Here is a 22,175-nt window from a genome sequence, read left to right as displayed (position 1 = left end):
ACTAGAAAGCCCGGGTGCTCACTTTACCCAAACGTTAACCTCAGGACAATTCTGTCGGAGCCCTGCAAGTAATGGTCTTATAATGCCAGCATTCAAGAAAATGTAAAAATTCTCTGGTGCCTTTATGGCTTTTTTTTAAACACTGTAAATTTGTTTAAGTGTTAGCAATAGTGTGTACATTGAAATGGCAGCCACTTGCAGCACTTGCAAGGCAAGAGGGCTCATTGCAAAGCCTGTTTCAAAGGACAGTGAAGATGTTTTGTTCAACAATTAAAGACAACTTTGCTTAAATGCAGGACGAGTCACGCCTTAATATTTGGATTACCTAAGGGCTGCTCCTCTTACTTAACGACACGCGTTAACTACTTCGTTAGATCGCCGGCACTTCCCATTAACTGGGACCAGGAAGACTATTAGACTTATCGACGTCACCCTACAGGTCAACTACTGACCTTCTCGAGGATGCACACCACGACACATGTCTAATCCCTGACTACCTGCTAATAGGCTGCCAGGTGAGCAGAGGCATCAGGTGAAAAGGACGCGTGCTTAAACGTCTCAGTTCTGCCGCCGCGAGAATCAACTGCTCTGGTGACTGTGTTAATGATGGGTAATCAATCCTCAGTCATATTAATAAATGTTTAAATTAAGACATCTTATCTTGAGATGATTTCGGGGCTTTAGTGTCCCCGCGGCCCGGTCCTCGACCAGGCCTCCACCCCCAGGAAGCAGCCCGTGACAGCTGACTAACACCCAGGTACCTATTTACTGCTAGGTAACAGGGGCATAGGGTGAAAGAAACTCTGCCCATTGTTTCTCGCCGGCGCCTGGGATCGAACCCAGGACCACAGGATCACAAGCCCAGCGTGCTGTCCGCTCGGCCGACCGGCTCCCGACATGATTAGTAATATTGTTTAGTAACAAGACAAGTAACGTAAGTAATTATCAAAACAAGGCACCAAGCCTGGTAGGCTACGCAGGACCGACATACAAGTAACGGAAGCTATCAGGCTGCTCCTCCACCTTGTTAAGACGCAGTGATATTATGCAGTTTAAATCGGCCACCAGGGGCCAGATTCACGAAGAATTTATGCAAGTACTTACGAACCTGGGGCCAGATTCACGAAGCATTTATGCAAGTACTTACGAACCTGGGGCCAGATTCACGAACCAGTTACGCAAGCACTTACGAACCTGTACATCTTTTCTCAATCTTTGGCAACTTTGTTTACAATTATTAAACAGTTAGTGAGCTCCGAAGCACCAGGAGGCTGTTTATAACAATAACAACAGTTGATGGGCAAGTTTTCATGCTTGTAAACTGTTTAATAAATGTAATCAAAGCCGTCAAAGATTGTAGAAAGTTGTACACGTTCGTAAGTACTTGCGTAACTGCTTCGTGAATCTGGCCCCAATGGATATAAACTATTTAGAAACTGTTCGAAGACGAATGACAATTTGTAATCCCGGGGATTTGACACCTTCCTTAAGAACAGAGATTAAGAAAAACTATAGTTTGCATTTTTAGAAATGTGAAGAGTATAGGGCGATATGATCAAAATATACAAATAAAAGATAAGGTATTAAAAAGGTGCTAAAAGGATCTATCTTGAGGTTATCTTGAGATGATTTCGAGGCTTTAGCGTCCCCGCGGCCCGGTCCTCGACCAGGCCTCCTTTTTGTTACACACCCCCAAGGAAGCAGCCCGTAGCAGCTGTCTAACTCCCAGGTACCTATTTACTGCTAGTTAACAGGGCCATCAGGGTGAAAGAAACTCTGCCCATTTGTTTCCGCCTCCGCCGGGGATTGAACCCGGAACATTAGAACTATGAATCCCGAGCGCTGTCCACTCAGCCGTCAGGCCTCCATGATAAAGGGGAACAAGTATAGAGTCATGAAAGACTTGAGGTATATGCTGGTCTGGGACTATAGTTGCTGATCTATCGAATAGATCCCTGAGGTAACGTAATAGACATTGGGGTCAAGGGTAGGTTTCACATATATAGGAATGAGTTTGGGTGGATATAGTCACCAACCACTTGGGCTGGACGGTAGAGCAGCGGACTCGCTTCATGCTGGTTGGCGTTCAATCCCCCGACCGTCCAAGTGGTTGGGCACCATTCCTTTCCCCCGTCCCAGCCCAAATCCTTATCCTGATCCCTTCCAAGTGCTATATAGGCTTGGCGTTTTTCCCTGAAAAATCCCTCCCTTGGGTAGGATACCAACAAACTCCCTTGGTATTGGTCAATTGATCTTTTTAAGCATCCTACTTAAGGATTAATTTAATCATTTTTAAGCATCATTTTAAGTCCTACGTCGGTATATCCTAAATCAGAAATACTACAATTCAAACAGTGTTCTCTAAAAGAGTTGAAGATCAATGATTATTAATAATCATTAATCAGTAAAAATAATAATATTACTGATTAATAATAATCAGTAATGATTAGCAATACTACAGTGTTTTTTGTTGTGTGTATTGATTGTAATAATCAGTACTGATTGTAATAATCCGTTTTGGTTGTAATAATCAGTACTGATTGTAATAATCCGTTTTAGTTGTAATAATCAGTTTTGATTGTAATGATCCGTATTTATTGCAATAATCAGTATTGATTGTAATGATCCGTATTGATTGTAATAATCAGTATTGATTGTAATGATCCGTATTGATTGTAATAATCAGTATTGATTGTAATGATCCGTATTGATTGTGATAATCAGTACTGATTGTAATGATCCGTATTGATTGTAATAATCAGTATTGATTATAATGATCCGTCTTGATTGTAATAATCCGTGTTGGTTGTAATGGGGGGCAGCCTTGGGAATATAATGCTCAACCACTTCGGCAGTGTCTTCCATCATCAGGCTCACTGGAGAAGCGAGTCAAGCCATTTCATGCCTCAAGAAAGTCTTTGGCGACGGAAGATATGACCATTTAACTCTGGACAGTGAATAGTAACATTCTCTGCAATGCCTAAAGAGGTACAATTGGATTTCAGGACCCGTGTGAGGTCAGTTGAACTCCCGGTTGCAATTCATTTGCCATGTCGTAGCATAGTCGATTAAGGCAGCGTCTGGGATCCTCTCGGACGTAGGTTCGAATCCTCATCGCGGTTCTTGTTGATTTGTTCATTTGATTCATCACGCTATTATGATTTTATGACCTCGTAATTTTGAATGAGAATATATATATATATATGCGAACAAGCCTGAATGGTCCCCAGGACATATGCAACTGAAAACTCACACCCCAGAAGTGACTCGAACCCATACTCCCAGAAGCAACGCATCTGGTATGTACAAGACGCCTTAATCCACTTGACCATCACGACCGGACAAAATGAGGTGATAGCCGAGGCTATTTGAACCACCCCACCGCCGGCACTCGGATAGTTATCTTGGGCATAGCATTTTACCAAATCACCTCATTCTTTGGGGCAACACGTGAGGAACACAAATGCGAACAAGCCTGAATGGTCCCCAGGACATATGCAACTGAAAACTCACACCCCAGAAGTGACTCGAACCCATACTCCCAGAAGCAACGCATCTGGTATGTACAAGACGCCTTAATCCACTTGACCATCACGACCGGACAAAATGAGGTGATAGCCGAGGCTATTTGAACCACCCCACCGCCGGCACTCGGATAGTTATCTTGGGCATAGCATTTTACCAAATCACCTCATTCTTTGGGGCAACACGTGAGGAACACAAATGCGAACAAGCCTGAATGGTCCCCAGGACATATGCAACTGAAAACTCACACCCCAGAAGTGACTCGAACCCATACTCCCAGAAGCAACGCATCTGGTATGTACAAGACGCCTTAATCCACTTGACCATCACGACCGGACAAAATGAGGTGATAGCCGAGGCTATTTGAACCACCCCACCGCCGGCACTCGGATAGTTATCTTGGGCATAGCATTTTACCAAATCACCTCATTCTTTGGGGCAACACGTGAGGAACACAAATGCGAACAAGCCTGAATGGTCCCCAGGACATATGCAACTGAAAACTCACACCCCAGAAGTGACTCGAACCCATACTCCCAGAAGCAACGCATCTGGTATGTACAAGACGCCTTAATCCACTTGACCATCACGACCGGACAAAATGAGGTGATAGCCGAGGCTATTTGAACCACCCCACCGCCGGCACTCGGATAGTTATCTTGGGCATAGCATTTTACCAAATCACCTCATTCTTTGGGGCAACACGTGAGGAACACAAATGCGAACAAGCCTGAATGGTCCCCAGGACATATGCAACTGATAGCCGATAGCCTCGGCTATCACCTCATTTTGTCCGGTCGTGATGGTCAAGTGGATTAAGGCGTCTTGTACATACCAGATGCGTTGCTTCTGGGAGTATGGGTTCGAGTCACTTCTGGGGTGTGAGTTTTCAGTTGCATATGTCCTGGGGACCATTCAGGCTTGTTCGCATTTGTGTTCCTCACGTGTTGCCCCAAAGAATGAGGTGATTTGGTAAAATGCTATGCCCAAGATAACTATCCGAGTGCCGGCGGTGGGGTGGTTCAAATAGCCTCGGCTATCACCTCATTTTGTCCGGTCGTGATGGTCAAGTGGATTAAGGCGTCTTGTACATACCAGATGCGTTGCTTCTGGGAGTATGGGTTCGAGTCACTTCTGGGGTGTGAGTTTTCAGTTGCATATGTCCTGGGGACCATTCAGGCTTGTTCGCATTTGTGTTCCTCACGTGTTGCCCCAAAGAATGAGGTGATTTGGTAAAATGCTATGCCCAAGATAACTATCCGAGTGCCGGCGGTGGGGTGGTTCAAATAGCCTCGGCTATCACCTCATTTTGTCCGGTCGTGATGGTCAAGTGGATTAAGGCGTCTTGTACATACCAGATGCGTTGCTTCTGGGAGTATGGGTTCGAGTCACTTCTGGGGTGTGAGTTTTCAGTTGCATATGTCCTGGGGACCATTCAGGCTTGTTCGCATTTGTGTTCCTCACGTGTTGCCCCAAAGAATGAGGTGATTTGGTAAAATGCTATGCCCAAGATAACTATCCGAGTGCCGGCGGTGGGGTGGTTCAAATAGCCTCGGCTATCACCTCATTTTGTCCGGTCGTGATGGTCAAGTGGATTAAGGCGTCTTGTACATACCAGATGCGTTGCTTCTGGGAGTATGGGTTCGAGTCACTTCTGGGGTGTGAGTTTTCAGTTATATATATATATATATATATATATATATATATATATATATATATATATATATATATATATGTCGTACCTAGTAGCCAGAACGCACTTCTCAGCCTACTATGCAAGGCCCGATTTGCCTAATAAGCCAATTTTTAATGAATTAATTGTTTTTCGACAACCTAACCTACCTAACCTAACCTAACCTAACTTTTTCGGCTACCTAACCTAACCTAACCTATAAAGATAGGTTAGGTTAGGTTAGGTAGGGTTGGTTAGGTTCGGTCATATATCTATGTTAATTTTAACTCCAATAAAAAAAATTGACCTCATACATAATGAAATGGGTAGCTTTATCATTTCATAAGAAAAAAATAGAGAAAATATATTAATTCATGAAAACTTGGCTTATTAGGCAAATCGGGCCTTGCATAGTAGGCTGAGAAGTGCGTTCTGGCTACTAGGTACGACATATATATATATATATATATATATATATCCGTATCTCTAAAACAGAATCTCTGTCTGTCTCTTTGTCTGTCCGAGGTTGAATACCAAACGCTCATACCATACCATACCATACCATACCATACCATACCATACCATACCATACCCACCATGAATCATGGTGGGTATGGGAGTGGCCTTCCTGGCTACCAAGACAAACTGCTTCGTAGACCTGGCAATTACCAAGGAAGGAAGGCAGGCACCAGGCCAGGTTACGAAAGTAGAACTATTGAAATCCTCCACAGGTAATCCTCACATTAAGACAAATGTATCTTCATGCCATGCTTCTGAAATTCTGTCTGTCTCTGGTCCTAGTCAGGTAAAAACAGTACAATCATCTACGCATTCTAGAATATGTAAATTTAAAACAATTCTAGCATATGTATTAGCACTTAATGTATAAAAATAATATATAAATGAAGCACATATCTGAAATTAATACTAATCACAACACTTCTACTGAAGATAATTCCGAAATTTAGACGGGAGACATCTCCCGTCACGCAGGGTGCAGTCGCACCTCCACAGATCTACGGGAGACATCTCCCGTCACGCAGGGTGCAGTCGCACCTCCACAGATCTCCAGTATCATCTATTGATACTGGAAATGGCTCAAAAGGGGCCACCACTTACGGGCTATTCATGCCCAAGCCACCTTTTGGGTGGCTTAATCTTCTCTCTCTCTCTCTCTCTCTCCGAAATTTAATTGTATTTCTCTAATACATGTCGATAACGTTGAGACCCATCAACAACTCTCATCTGCCGTTGTCAGCGAAGCAATTACCCGTAGCATAGATGCAATCAAGATTACGGCATTAACAACAACATCTAGGCAATCTAGAATGGGATATTGGCGAATGGATGATGCCACTCTCGATGGAGATTGTCTTTCTAACGGCAATTAAGTAAAGGAAATTGGTTTTATCAGATGTTAACTTAACGACCAGAAGCTGACATTTGGCAAGAGAATGAATCGGAGAGGAATTTTTTTTTTTATTATTATTATTTTCTACCACAGACGTGGCCAGACATTTACAATGCTAACCAGCATATATACATTTTCTTCTGTCCTCCGTGGACGGAGAGGAATGAGGACTCTTGAGTAAATAGACTCGTGATATCTTTAAGATTGTAATGGCCAGTGTTTTATTGTGTATTTTGTTTTAAGGATATTTCATGTGTTCTGTTATATATTCCATTTATATCCTGCCCAGCAGCACCGAAATAATCGGCGGGTACAATGACATTAGGAGACTATACATAGCCTAAGCACTAGATGGGTGCTATGGGAGCCGGTCGGCCGAGCGGACAGCACACTGTACTTGTGATCCTGTGGTCCCGGGTTCGAACCCAGGCGCCAGCGAGAAACAACGGGCAGAGTTTCTTTCACCCTATGCCTCTGTTACCTAGTAGTAAAATAGGTACCTGGGTGTTAGTCAGCTGTCACGGGCTGCTTCCTGGGGTTGAAGGCCTGGTCGAGGACCGAGCCGCGGGGACACTAAAGCCCCGAAATTATCTCAAGATAACCATCTCAAGATAGATCTTAAACACTCGCTCAACTGTCAAGAGCCAGCTTACTCTTAGGTACATCCTGACACCTTCACCACCAAAACAGAACTACCCAATTTACACCATTATGACTGCCCCAGTTGACCAATGAGAATGCCAACATAAGGTGCCTCTCACTAATGATGATAGTCACAACATTAGAGCAAGATGGTGTTGAGATTGCGAAAGGATTGAATTGCATAATCATTGCTATGATAAGCAGGATTTTAAAACCAAAGTATCAATGCATAAGTGTTTGTAATGAGCCAAGTACCTCATCTTATAATCTACATAATATATATACTTTCACCTCTTTTTATTCACATATTGATGGCATGTTCGCCTTCCAGACACGACCTTACCTTACCTTGAGGTGCTTCCGGGGCTTAGCGTCCCCGCGGCCCGGTCGTCGACCAGGCCTCCTGGTTGCCGGACTGATTAACCAGGCTGTTGGACGCGGCTGCTCGCAGCCTGACGTATGAGACACAGCCTGGTTGATCAGGTATCCTTTGGAGGTGCTTATCTAGTTCTCTCTTGAACACTGTGAGGGGTCGGCCAGTTATGTCCCTTATGTGTAGTTCAACAAGTCAACGAAGGTCCCTATTAGGAATATATTGTAATCAGAGTTTCTATCAAAGGCAGGAGAGACTCCAGGGAAGTGTAGAAACATCATATTGTCTCCTGGCAGAACGTCCTCATCAGCAAAGGTCAAATGCTTGTTATTCTAACCGGCCCACCCACCCCTGTTTGTGAATGAAAAGGCTTTACCCACGACTCACAATTGATGACGCAAGTACTTTTCTGGAGCAGTGTTTCGTTCACTTACTCTGCTCGAAACGTACCTCCATAAATGTTTCACCCACGTACCGCAAATATAAGTAATTGCCAATGAAGCCTAACCAACTAACCTAATCTACCCTAACTAATTAACCTAACCTACCCTAATCAACTAACCTAACCTTCCCAACCAACTAACCTAATCTACCCTAACCTAACCTAACCTACCCCAACCAACTAACCTAACGTACCCTAACCAACTAACCTAACGTACCCTAACCAACTAACCTAACCTACCCTAACCAACTAACCTAACCTACCCTAACCAACTAACCTAACCTACCCTAACCAACTAACCTAATCTAAGTTAGGTCAAACTACTAAACACATTCTAGTATGTAATAATACTAAGTTTTTATTGTTTCACTGTATAATTTACATCCTAATTTGATGACTCAAATACGCATAAAATAGGAGACAAATATATTTAATATCTTAGGGAGCGCTAACAAGCGAAATGTGAGGAACAAGTTTACAATTTAAAAATTATTTCAGGATTCTCTCCGAGACTGTAAAAAGATAAACATTATTATGAAAAAAGTCATCAAAAAAATTAATTTCTAAATCGAAAGATCAATTTGAACTTAAAATTGCAATTTATAGATGTGATTCTTTGAGTAAATTTTCTTGAAACAAGGATGAACAAGGTAGTTAACCCCTAGCTCAGTTAAAGTGGACTTTCTGACGACACTAGTAAGATATCCATCACTACTATTAGGAATCAATATATCCAATAAATCCAGCTTCTTTGAATATCTTATTTTCAAGAGTAAATGTAATATTTTTATAATTAGATACAAGATAGGCCTTAAGCAATTCTATTTTATTGTATAATGAGCGTTTGATAATTCAGTCTCTACACAGTGGTATAGATATAGATCGTATGGGTCACTGCGGTTCAGTGTCAAGCCTTGATGCTAATTCCGAACTTCCCATGTTGGGCACGTAACCCACAGTAATTACTTTGGGAAACTGAGTGAAACTAGCCTCAAGCGTCTGGCCTCCAACCTTAGACAGACAAGCAGACTCTTTCTCTCTCTCTCTCTCTCTCTCTCTCTCTCTCTCTCTCTCTCTCTCTCTCTCTCTCTCTCTCTCTCTCTCTCTCTCTCTCTCTCTCTCTCTCTCTCTCCTCGCAGTCTGACTTTAGTCAGACTTGTACAGAACTCGCCCTTGTACAGAACTATATATCTATATAGTTCTGTATATATCTATACAGAACTATACAGACTATCAAATGTCAACGTTAGTCAAAAGTTCACACGTTGAAAGACAGACAGACATTGCACAGCGAATGCGATATGCACGCTTTTCCCCATTCAAGCAATCCAAAGAATACAACTCTTTTCAAATATCTCAGGGACTTATCCAGCATATTCACGTCACATACGATAGTCAACAAAGATATCAAATATAAATATCAGGCACTCAAAGCAACTCCAGAGTGCCGAAATGCTTTAAACAAATATAGCGAGGAAAACTGTATCAGGGGTGTATTACCTCGGTAATTTCCTCTCAAAACTAGGTGGAATGGGCAGATAAATACGGATATACTTCAGTAAATCCAGGATTTATATCCCGGATGGAGTAAATCCAGGATTTATATCCCGGATGGAGTAGAAACAAATCGGCAACGTTATCTTTCATCTCATGCCACTGTTCACCTAGTAATAAATAGGTACCTGGGTGTTAGATAGTTTCTGGGGGTTGAATTCTATAGGGATGGTCAGTAGTTGGCCGTGTAGTTAGATGTATAATTATATACAAACCAGGAAACACTGAATTCCCTTAGGAAACACAGACTCACTCTTGTAGACATGGGCCCAGATTCACGAAGTAGTTACGCAAGTACCTACGAGCGTGTACATCTTTCCTCACTCTTTGACGGCTTTGGTTACATTTATTAAACAGTTTACAAGCATGAAAACTTGCCAATCAACTGTTGTTATTGTTATAAACAGCCTCCTGGTGCTTCGGAACTGATTAACTGTTTAATAATTGTAAACAAAGCCGCCAAAGACTGAGAAAAGATGTACAGGTTCGTAAGTGTTTACGTAACTGCTTCAGATGGACAGCGCCCAGAGACGAGACGGGCGCTGAGAGCCACGTTCCATTAGGATCACAGGGCTGTAATTGCCCTACTTACAAACCGCCTGGCTGGTCAGGTAAGCACTCTGCCGCGCTACGAGGAGTTAGAGTAAACACCAGCTTCTCTATCACCCCGCGGCCCGCTGGTCGTGGGTATCTGGTGGCCGCTGGGTACAGTGTTGCCTCCGCAAGTGGTAAGTGGCAAGAGGGGGGTTACAGGCCTATTTAATATACACAACATGTGCACGCTGTATTACGGGTTATTCATGCTGGTGCCGCCTCTTACCCGGCTTAATCTTCGTCAATCTCCACGCTGCATCATATACTATGCTGCGTCATATACTATGCTGCGTCATATACTATACTGCGTCATATACTATGCTGCGTCATATACTATGCTGCGTCATATACTATGCTGCGTCATATACTATGCTGCGTCATATACTATGCTGCGTCATATACTATACTGCGTCATATACTATGCTGCGTCATATACTATGCTGCGTCACAGACTATGCCGCGACGGTCTTCTGTGCATGATCTCCTGGGTATGTGTGAAAGCTTGAAAAGACTCAAGTGTTTAGTCATTCTAGGAGTCACTATAGACTTCCGAGGCATGGAATCGACGATTAGTGTTAAAAACAAGATTAAGAATCAATGAAAAGCTGAACAAATCCACAAAGGCCGTGACGAAGATTCGAACCTACGTCCGAGAGCATCTCTCTCTCTCTCTGAGAGAGAGAGAGAGAGAGGGGGGGGGGATCCTCTCGGACTGGGATGCTTATCTTTCATCCAGATTGTGATTTATGTGTGAAATGAAAAGCTGTTTATTAAGATTGCCAGGGAGTTGAAGCCCTTGGGCTCCTAGGAGACTGAACCTTACTGAGGAGACTTCGGCCTCACGTTGTGTGAGACCGAAGCTCTATCGACTGAGCTATATGGCATCTTAATGTCAATAAGTCTTAATAAAAAAGTTACCAGAAGCAGCTTCCTGCTTTCCTGGCATCAGGATGCCAGGAAAGTGGCCTAACCAATCACTTTTCTACCTTTTCTACCACTTTTCTACCTTTTCTACCACTTTTCTACCTTTCCACCTACTTTCGCAAGCCTGAGATCTCATGCTTATAAGGACCTTACAGGCTGGAACCACCTCGTAAGATTTCAATGAACGAGCCAACCACGAAGAAACGTCACATTACCATAATAAACGAGACATAGGCATCTCCAAGAAATTAATTTAGAGGGAGGAAATGTATTAGATAAAACGCTACTTAGATGGACCTGCTAATCGTGCTAATGCAGCGTGCACTGTAATTAAGAACAATGGCTCTCAAAACCGCAAATGAAGAACAGGCGCCGAGTTTGTAAAGGGATGAGATAGTGCTAGCAATGAAATAATTTTGAAACCGGAGACAAAAGCAACACGAGGCCACAGCAGCAATCTAGAGATAGACAATTTGATACAACAGCAACAATCTAGAGATAGACAATTTGATGCCACAGCAGCAATCTAGAGATCGACAATTTGATGCCACAGCAACAATCTAGAGATAGACAATTTGATACAACAGCAACAATCTAGAGATAGACAATTTGATACAACAGCAACCATCTAGAGACATACAATTTGATGCCACAGCAACAATCTAGAGATAGACAATTTGATACAACAGCAACAATCTAGAGATAGATAATTTGATACAACAGCAACAATCTAGAGATAGACAATTTGATACAACAGCAACCATCTAGAGACATACAATTTGATTCCACAGCAACAATCTAGAGATAGACAATTTGATACAACAGCAACAATCTAGAGATAGACAATTTGATACAACAGCAACAATCTAGAGATAGACAATTTGATGCCACAGAAACAATCTAGAGATAGACAATTTGATACAACAGCAACAATCTAGAGATAGACAATTTGATACAACAGCAACAATCTAGAGACATACAATTTGATACAACAGCAACCATCTAGAGATAGACAATTTGATGCCACAGCAGCAATCTAGAGATAGACAATTTGATACAACAGCAACAATCTAGAGATAGACAATTTGATACAACAGCAACAATCTAGAGATAGACAATTTGATGCCACAGCAACAATCTAGAGATAGACAATTTGATACAACAGCAACAATCTAGAGATAGACAATTTGATACAACAGCAACAATCTAGAGATAGACAATTTGATACAACAGCAACCATCTAGAGACATACAATTTGATGCCACAGCAACAATCTAGAGATAGACAATTTGATACAACAGCAACAATCTAGAGATAGACAATTTGATACAACAGCAACAATCTAGAGATAGACAATTTGATACAACAGCAACAATCTAGAGATAGACAATTTGATACAACAGCAACAATCTAGAGACATACAATTTGATACAACAGCAACCATCTAGAGATAGACAATTTGATACAACAGCAACAATCTAGAGATAGACAATTTGATACAACAGCAACAATCTAGAGATAGACAATTTGATGCCACAGCAGCAATCTAGAGATAGACAATTTGATGCCACAGCAGCAATCTAGAGATAGACAATTTGATGCCACAGCAGCAATCTAGAGATAGACAATTTGATGCCACAGCAACAATCTAGAGATAGACAATTTGATGCCACAGCAACAATCTAGAGATAGACAATTTGATGCCACAGCAACAATCTAGAGACATACAATTTGATACAACAGCAACAATCTAGAGACATACAATTTGATGCAACAGCAACAATCTAGAGACATACAATTTGATACAACAGCAACAATCTAGAGACATACAATGTGATACAACAGCAACAATCTAGAGACATACAATTTGATACAACAGCAACAATCTAGAGATAGACAATTTGATACAACAGCAACAATCTAGAGATAGACAATTTGATACAACAGCAACAATCTAGAGATAGACAATTTGATGCCACAGCAGCAATCTAGAGATAGACAATTTGATGCCACAGCAGCAATCTAGAGATAGACAATTTGATGCCACAGCAGCAATCTAGAGATAGACAATTTGATGCCACAGCAACAATCTAGAGATAGACAATTTGATGCCACAGCAACAATCTAGAGATAGACAATTTGATGCCACAGCAACAATCTAGAGACATACAATTTGATACAACAGCAACAATCTAGAGACATACAATTTGATGCAACAGCAACAATCTAGAGACATACAATTTGATACAACAGCAACAATCTAGAGACATACAATGTGATACAACAGCAACAATCTAGAGATAGACAATTTGATGCCACAGCAGCAATCTAGAGATAGACAATTTGATACAACAGCAACCATCTAGAGATAGACAATTTGATACAACAGCAACCATCTAGAGATAGACAATTTGATGCCACAGCAGCAATCTAGAGATAGACAATTTGATACAACAGCAACCCTCTAGAGATAGACAATTTGATACAACAGCAACAATCTAGAGATAGACAATTTGATACAACAGCAACAATCTAGAGACATACAATTTGATACAACAGCAACCATCTAGAGATAGACAATTTGATGCCACAGCAGCAATCTAGAGATAGACAATTTGATACAACAGCAACCCTCTAGAGATAGACAATTTGATACAACAGCAACAATCTAGAGACATACAATTTGATACAACAGCAACAATCTAGAGATAGACAATTTGATACAACAGCAACCATCTAGAGATAGACAATTTGATACAACAGCAACAATCTAGAGATAGACAATTTGATACAACAGCAACAATCTAGAGATAGACAATTTGATACAACAGCAACAATCTAGAGATAGACAATTTGATACAACAGCAACCATCTAGAGACATACAATTTGATACAACAGCAACCATCTAGAGATAGACAATTTGATGCCACAGCAGCAATCTAGAGATAGACAATTTGATACAACAGCAACCCTCTAGAGATAGACAATTTGATACAACAGCAACAATCTAGAGACATACAATTTGATACAACAGCAACAATCTAGAGATAGACAATTTGATACAACAGCAACCATCTAGAGATAGACAATTTGATACAACAGCAACAATCTAGAGATAGACAATTTGATACAACAGCAACAATCTAGAGATAGACAATTTGATACAACAGCAACAATCTAGAGATAGACAATTTGATACAACAGCAACAATCTAGAGATAGACAATTTGATACAACAGCAACCATCTAGAGATAGACAATTTGATACAACAGCAACAAACTAGAGATAGACAATTTGATACAACAGCAACAATCTAGAGATAGACAATTTGATACAACAGCAACAAACTACAAAACACATTATTATCATCATACAGGAAGTTTACTATCGACAGAATAACATGATGGGATTTGTTACAAATAAAATATACACGGCTGAAATAAATTTCAAGAGAAACTAATGTTTTCCGAAACCAATTCGCATTTTCCAAATTCTTCACAATAATCGGAGTACAACTCTGATCTTTTTTTCCTTTTTCGACAAACAGGTAATTACAGGTTCGTAATAACTCACAGTCCAAATTGCAAAGAATTCGTTAATAACTACAGAAGATTATTGCACTTCGTTAAAGGTGCAACTATGAAGGGCTATTAAGGTGTGAAATGGTCATAAGGACCTGGGATTTTTTGTATTTATGAAACTATATTAAAAGTGTTAAGAAAACTTAAGTTACAAAATATAAGCCTAACGATGAGTGACAACCACTATAATGTTTTGCTAAATTTTATTTTACAGTAAATAGTCCTCTTGATGAGTATTATTTTAAGATTTATTGCAATATTTGTAGGTGAGTACCCTGTGGGAACCGACCTGTGAGATTTATATATATTTACTTTATATGAATTTATATAGGATTTATACCCTCACTCCTCTGCACCCACCCTCACCCACACTCACTCCTCTGCACCCACCCTCACCCACACTCACTCCTCTGCACCCACCCTCACCCACACTCACTCCTCTGCACCCACCCTCACCCATTAACAGTGCTCTCATAATCCACCAATATGAGGTACTCAGCCTTCCTAGCAGCCCAAGACTGGGGCTCGTAATTCCCCCCTAATGCTGGTGTAAGATGCCCTCAGCCTCACTTCCTCTCCGGACCGTAAAGACTGTTATCTCTGCGTCTCTCACCTACCAGTGTCCGAGATACAAGCTGATACTCACTGTCATTCCTTGTCATTAAGGAAGCACTGTCTTCCTTCACTCTAGTCTATAATGGAGTCCTAGATCTTGCTAATCTCCAGTGTGTAAGGAAGTAGTTTCCAATCCACTCCAATTTGTTATAAATTTCCCGAATCTCCTCTCACCACAGGGACGTGAGGGATCATAGTGTGATCCCACACTCTTCATAACAGTGTGTAATGGAGCACTGAACCTCTTCCAGTTGGTAACTGCCAGGATCATTCTGTCTCCGCCCCGTCTCCCTCCCCCCATAGCAAGATATTAGACCAGGGGTGAGTGGGATGAAGCATTTTCACATGCAGTTCCACCATACCACATTATCCAACAAAGGAACCACTAAATAACTTAAAACTTATTTAAGTAACACGCTAAATAACACAGCGTCATAAAAATATCCGCCCCCCCCCCCTTCCGTATATTATAGTAATTTCACCAATTTGGGCGTAAGTGTTTGGGATATAAGTGCGATTTGTAATAAGTGCTTTCCCCTCTTCCCCTCCATTACCATCCTCACTCTCTTTTCACAGACGCCAGACCAACACTTTGTAAGGATTAACCTAACATGAGAACAGGAGAATTATGAAAAGTGCAGAAGGCTTATTGATACATACAACGCGGCTGTTTATTATATACACCTAAACTCATTTCTATATATATGTAACCTGCGGTTGAGACAATCACTCGACCCAACATCTATTATCTTATCTGATAATTTGTCTCATAGAGGAATAACTGTTTCGAAACCAGTATTCACCCAGGTCTTTACTGAATCTTAACTTTTCAAATTTACATCCATTGTTAACAACGAGTTAACAAATATTCTATTTTGACAAATATTGGAGTTTAAAGGGAAATAACTCTACACACTAACAATTGTTTCCTCTACACTGCACACGTGGAATCCCTCTATAGTTTCCAGTAAACTTCTCGCTGTCTCCACCAACTAACGTGAGAAACATTATTGGTCAATCCGACCTCCTGATAGAACGTCGTATTTTGACGTATACTCCACCTAAGGCCAAAAATCGTCGTAGTAGAAAATGGCAGCGGCTAACGAAATTAACACACACTGACCCGTTTTCTGATTTGGGTCCTCTGGTAGGTTAGGATAAGGGCACGTTAGTACGATAGTTTCTTGACGTTGGGAGATCTTAGGAGAACAGGCTGTATTGCCAAACAGATTCCGTCAAAATCATCTTATAAGCTACTCCTGGGAGAGGAGTTAAGATGAATCAATATGGCAGCATCTAATTATGTTATACTGAGTTATTTTTAATAATTTTATTATGTTGGATTATTTTTGTTATGCACAAAAGTTGAAAGAATTAACGTTTTTTGTTGTAAATAACTTTGTTGAATATTTGATGACCGACGATATATGATAAACGTTGACCAGACCACACACTAGAAGGTGAAGGGACGACGACGTTTCGGTCCGTCCTGGACCATTCTCAAGTCGATTGTGAGAATGGTCCAGGACGGACCGAAACGTCCGTCGTCCCTTCACCTTCTAGTGTGTGGTCTGGTCAACAAACTTTAGCCACGTTATTGTGACTCATCGCCTGCATGATAAATATTGAAAATGTGTGTGTGGGAAAGTAAGTTTTAGTTGATCGCCAGCGGCCCTTGACACAAAGTGCTGATTCAGGTCTTAGTTCACTGAACCAGCCTGTTCAGACTCTATAGACTCTAGGACCTTGGCCCTAGACTCTAGATTCTAAGCCCTTGGCCACAGATTCTAGAAAAACACATATGAGTCCTCTTTCATTGTAATTTTTAATTAATTTTACGATTTATAATATTTTTAAAATTGTGTGCGTTGTCTAATGCGCTCATATATATATATATATATATATATATATATATATATATATATATATATATATATATATATATATATATATATATATATTTGTGTGATTCATAAATATATTTTGCCTAATATAATAATCATTGTTATTAATATATTATACGAAAATATATATATACTATTGTCTATAATTATCAATACAAAATATAGCGAAATAATAATAACAATTATACGGAAGCAGTAATATATAATTTGACAAAGAAAATACACGTAAATCATTCAAAATATAATATACATATAAATACAGAACAAGGCGATACAAAATACAGTAATGTAGCATAAGTGAAGTAAATATTTGCACCTTGGGAAATATTATATATATATATATATATATATATATATATATATATATATATATATATATATATATATATATATATATATATATATATATCAAATATCTGGAAAAACTAACGGTGCGGGAGCTGGGGGCCAAGAGCTTTAGTCTTGATATGAGAAATTGTGTCTCTCATCGTGCAGCCCCCGTTTCTCACTCACCTTGCTCTCTCCTCATCCCCTCACACTCTCTCTCTCACCACCCCCACACAATCTCTCTCATCTCTACCTCTTTCCCCTCATTCCCTCACCCTTCCCTTGCTTGAGCCCCTCCATATCTCTCCCATTTATAATGACAATCCCAACACTGTTCCATTCTAACCATTTCTCTCTCCCAGAAAATGTATAATATACGATATCACCATTGCATAATTTGTTTTAGCGGAAATTGCAACCTCGTTTATATATATACATATAGGAGATTACAGAACATGTGACATTCAATTTGCAAGAATGTTGCAATTGAATACATTCTACCATTCCCACATCAAATGGGATAGTTGTTGAAGTACTTTCCTTCTGAAAGTTACCTCGTCAAAAATATTGCTGAAGAGGCTTCGTATGGAGAGATATTTCTCAAGATACTTTCCCAGTCTCTCTGGTTGGTTTTGCGATCTATTCAAGCAGTCAAGCCAAGGTAGGTACACGAAGTGAATGGCTTTAACACTCAATCATGTACCACCATGGAGTACATTCATGTACAAACACAGAGCACAATCATGAACAAACACAGAGCACAACCATGTACAAACCCATAGTACAATCATGTACTCACACAGTGTACAATCACGTACAAATACATATATTTAAATACAATTGCTCAAACACACATAAATGGTCACATGTAGATACACACAAATAAGAGCACATGTAGGAGACATACACACAAACACACATACAGGCACACATAGACAAACACACACACACACACACACACACACACACACACACACACACACACACACACACACACACACATCAACATTAACCATGGGACAGATATCAACGCCAGAGAAAAGGAGATATATTTAAACATGAACAAAGTTGCCTGTTTTGTCCCGCGTGGTGTGGAGTGCGGCTGAGTGCACACTATACAAGGCTCGTCACTCTGACGATAATTTAATTAGTTTAATTGGTTTTGCAACCCCCCCCCCCCCCTAGTTATTACCACTCCTAACACCAGAATCTCTGTCCGGGGGGTGCAGATAATAGGCTCATTATATGCATGTTGTTAAGGAATGTTTGACTTCATTTGTTCGGACGAGTATTGTTTCCAATGGGCTTTTTTTTCACACTGATCCGTACTCACCGATACACAGCTCTTGGGTCCCGCCTGTATAGCCACAGGGTGCTTGCGTCTGCTACCTGGTCGTTTCATTTACTCGTTCGCTAAAATAAAGGTTTTTCGCATCAGTGCGACTGCTTATATGCGGCTCAAGCTTCCACTGGGGGCTTCTTGATCTGCTGGCATTCACTGGGACTTTCCAATATTGTCGAGAGAGTTCACTGGTATGTTGCTGAAGCGTTTAGGTTCTAGGAACTAACCTTAAGGGACCTGACTGACCCGTTAGGTCACCTACATATTCTCTGCAATGTTCGCGTTTAATGAATGCGTAAACAAAATGCTTTCCGAGTATATGCTGAAGCCCTGAATACTTACATAATTCCTGTGTATTTATACAGCCTCTCGACCTCCTCTCTCTCTCTCTCTCTCTCTCTCTCTCTCTCTCTCTCTCTCTCTCTCTCTCTCTCTCTCTCTCTCTCTCTCTCTCTCTCTCTCTCTCTCTCTCTCTCTGCCTCAGAACTTAACCTTACGTCGTGCAATCTTGCTATTCCAGGCCTAGTGATGCCGGAACTATAGACCCTGTGATGCCAGGAAACCAGGCCTATGCCAAAATTACAGACCTATTGTCGCCAGAACTTAGCTTCATTCTACAGAAGAGGAAGACTTTCCCGTAATGTACGGAACATTGCCCTCTGGCTGTGTCGAGTCAGCTGGCCATATGTGTCGAATCAGTTATCCGGTTTGCGTCTGCAACCATGACAGCTTGCGTCACCAACCAATAACAGCTTGCGTCACCACCCAATAACAGCTTGCGTCACCACCCCAATAACAGCTTGCGTCACCACCCAATAACAGCTTGCGTCACCACCCAATAACAGCTTGCGTCACCACCCAATAACAGCTTGCGTCACCACCCAATAACAGCTTGCGTCACCACCCAATAACAGCTTGCGTCACCACCCAATAACAGCTTGCGTCACCACCCAATAACAGCTTGCGTCACCACCCAATAACAGCTTGCGTCACCACCCAATAACAGCCTGCGTCACCACCCAATAACAGCTTGCGTCACCACCCAATAACAGCTTGCGTCACCACCCAATAACAGCTTGCGTCACCACCCAATAACAGCTTGCGTCACCACCCAATAACAGCTTGCGTCACCACCCAATAACAGCTTGCGTCACCACCCAATAACAGCTTGCGTCACCACCCAATAACAGCTTGCGTCACCACCCAATAACAGCCTGCTTCACAGAGCTGTACATAAAATCTCTCCACCATTTAATCATGAGTATTTCTGAACATATTTTACTCTGTTGTCAAAGTGCTTTAAATGTCAAACAGAAAACATTTTTAGAGCTTGGTCCCTGAAGACAATAACACCAGTATATACAGTAACATACAGTAACATACAGTAACATACAGTAACATACAGTAACATACAGTAACATATAGTAACATACAGTAACATACAGTAACATACAGTAACATACAGTAACATACAGTAACATACAGTAACATACAGTAACATACAGTAACATATAGTAACATACAGTAACATATAGTAACATACAGTAACATATAGTAACATACAGTAACATACAGTAACATACAGTAACATACAGTAACATATAGTAACATACAGTAACATATAGTAACATACAGTAACATATAGTAACATACAGTAACATACAGTAACATATAGTAACATACAGTAACATACAGTAACATACAGCAACATACAGTAACATACAGTAACATATAGTAACATATAGTAACATACAGTAACATATAGTAACATACAGTAACATACAGTAACATACAGTAACATATAGTAACATACAGTAACATACAGTAACATACAGTAACATACAGTAACATATAGTAACATACAGTAACATATAGTAACATACAGTAACATACAGTAACATACAGTAACATATAGTAACATATAGTAACATACAGTAACATACAGTAACATACAGTAACATACAGTAACATACAGTAACATATAGTAACATACAGTAACATATAGTAACATACAGTAACATACAGTAACATACAGCAACATACAGTAACATACAGTAACATACAGTAACATACAGCAACATACAGTAACATATAGTAACATACAGTAACATACAGTAACATACAGTAACATACAGTAACATACAGCAACATACAGTAACATACAGTAACATACAGTAACATATAGTAACATACAGTAACATACAGTAACATACAGTAACATACAGTAACATACAGCAACATACAGTAACATACAGTAACATACAGTAACATACAGTAACATACAGTAACATACAGTAACATACAGTAACATACAGCAACATACAGTAACATATAGTAACATACAGTAACATACAGTAACATACAGTAACATACAGCAACATACAGTAACATATAGTAACATACAGTAACATATAGTAACATACAGTAACATACAGTAACATACAGTAACATACAGTAACATATAGTAACATACAGTAACATATAGTAACATACAGTAACATACAGTAACATACAGCAACATACAGTAAATACAAAAAAAAAATTCCTACATTCAAGACCGAGGGTGTGATAACAGACCTCAAATTCAGTAATTATAATTTAAGTATACAAATGGAATACAAACAATATGGTGTATTAAGCTAAGTAAAACAAATAATTCCCCTTAACGGTTGTAGGATCAAAGAGCTGTGGAAATGCTCGTCGAAAATGTAAACTAATGAAAACTTCTTAGGTAACTGTAGACTACTTTACATCCCTGGCACTGGGTGAGTCGCTCCGTCGCTCAGGTGATCATAATAAGGGTAATACCGTCCCCATTAACAATACCGTCCCCATTAACATAACCAGACGTCTGGTAAATTCAGTTTCAGGCAGGAGAGAGAGGAGAGTAACTCGATGATCGCATAAGCACTTGCCATTAGTAATGCTGCAAAATAGTCACTACATTTTTATAAGGGTTAAATATGTGAAAACACTCGATGGAGGTTTATTAATAACACAAGACTGAAAACAGAGTAATGGGAATTTTACTGACTTTAAATCAGTGAGGTGAACAGTTCTCCATGGCGCAGTGGTAACACAGTTCAATAACTAACTGAACTATATGTTGCACAGATCTCTAACCCTGCCCATGGAGGACAGAAGAAAATGTATATAACCTGGTTAGCATTGTAAATGTCTGACCACGTCTGTGGTAGAAAAAATAAATATATAATAAAAAATAAAAAACTCGCTTAGAGCTTTGATCTGGGTTCGTATCCTGGCCGGG

General features: G+C 40.3%; 1 protein-coding gene across 1 annotated transcript in view; it reads right to left on the bottom strand.

Annotated features, from left to right (window-relative positions):
• The window catches only part of LOC123769058 (eukaryotic translation initiation factor 3 subunit A-like), a 49,259-nt gene that overhangs the window by 943 nt on the left and 26,141 nt on the right, over positions 1-22,175 (bottom strand). The window lies entirely within an intron of this gene.

Source organism: Procambarus clarkii, chromosome 64, assembly GCF_040958095.1.
Source record: "Procambarus clarkii isolate CNS0578487 chromosome 64, FALCON_Pclarkii_2.0, whole genome shotgun sequence".
NCBI lineage: Eukaryota > Metazoa > Arthropoda > Malacostraca > Decapoda > Cambaridae > Procambarus > Procambarus clarkii.
This window is presented reverse-complemented; position numbering and strand designations above follow the sequence as displayed.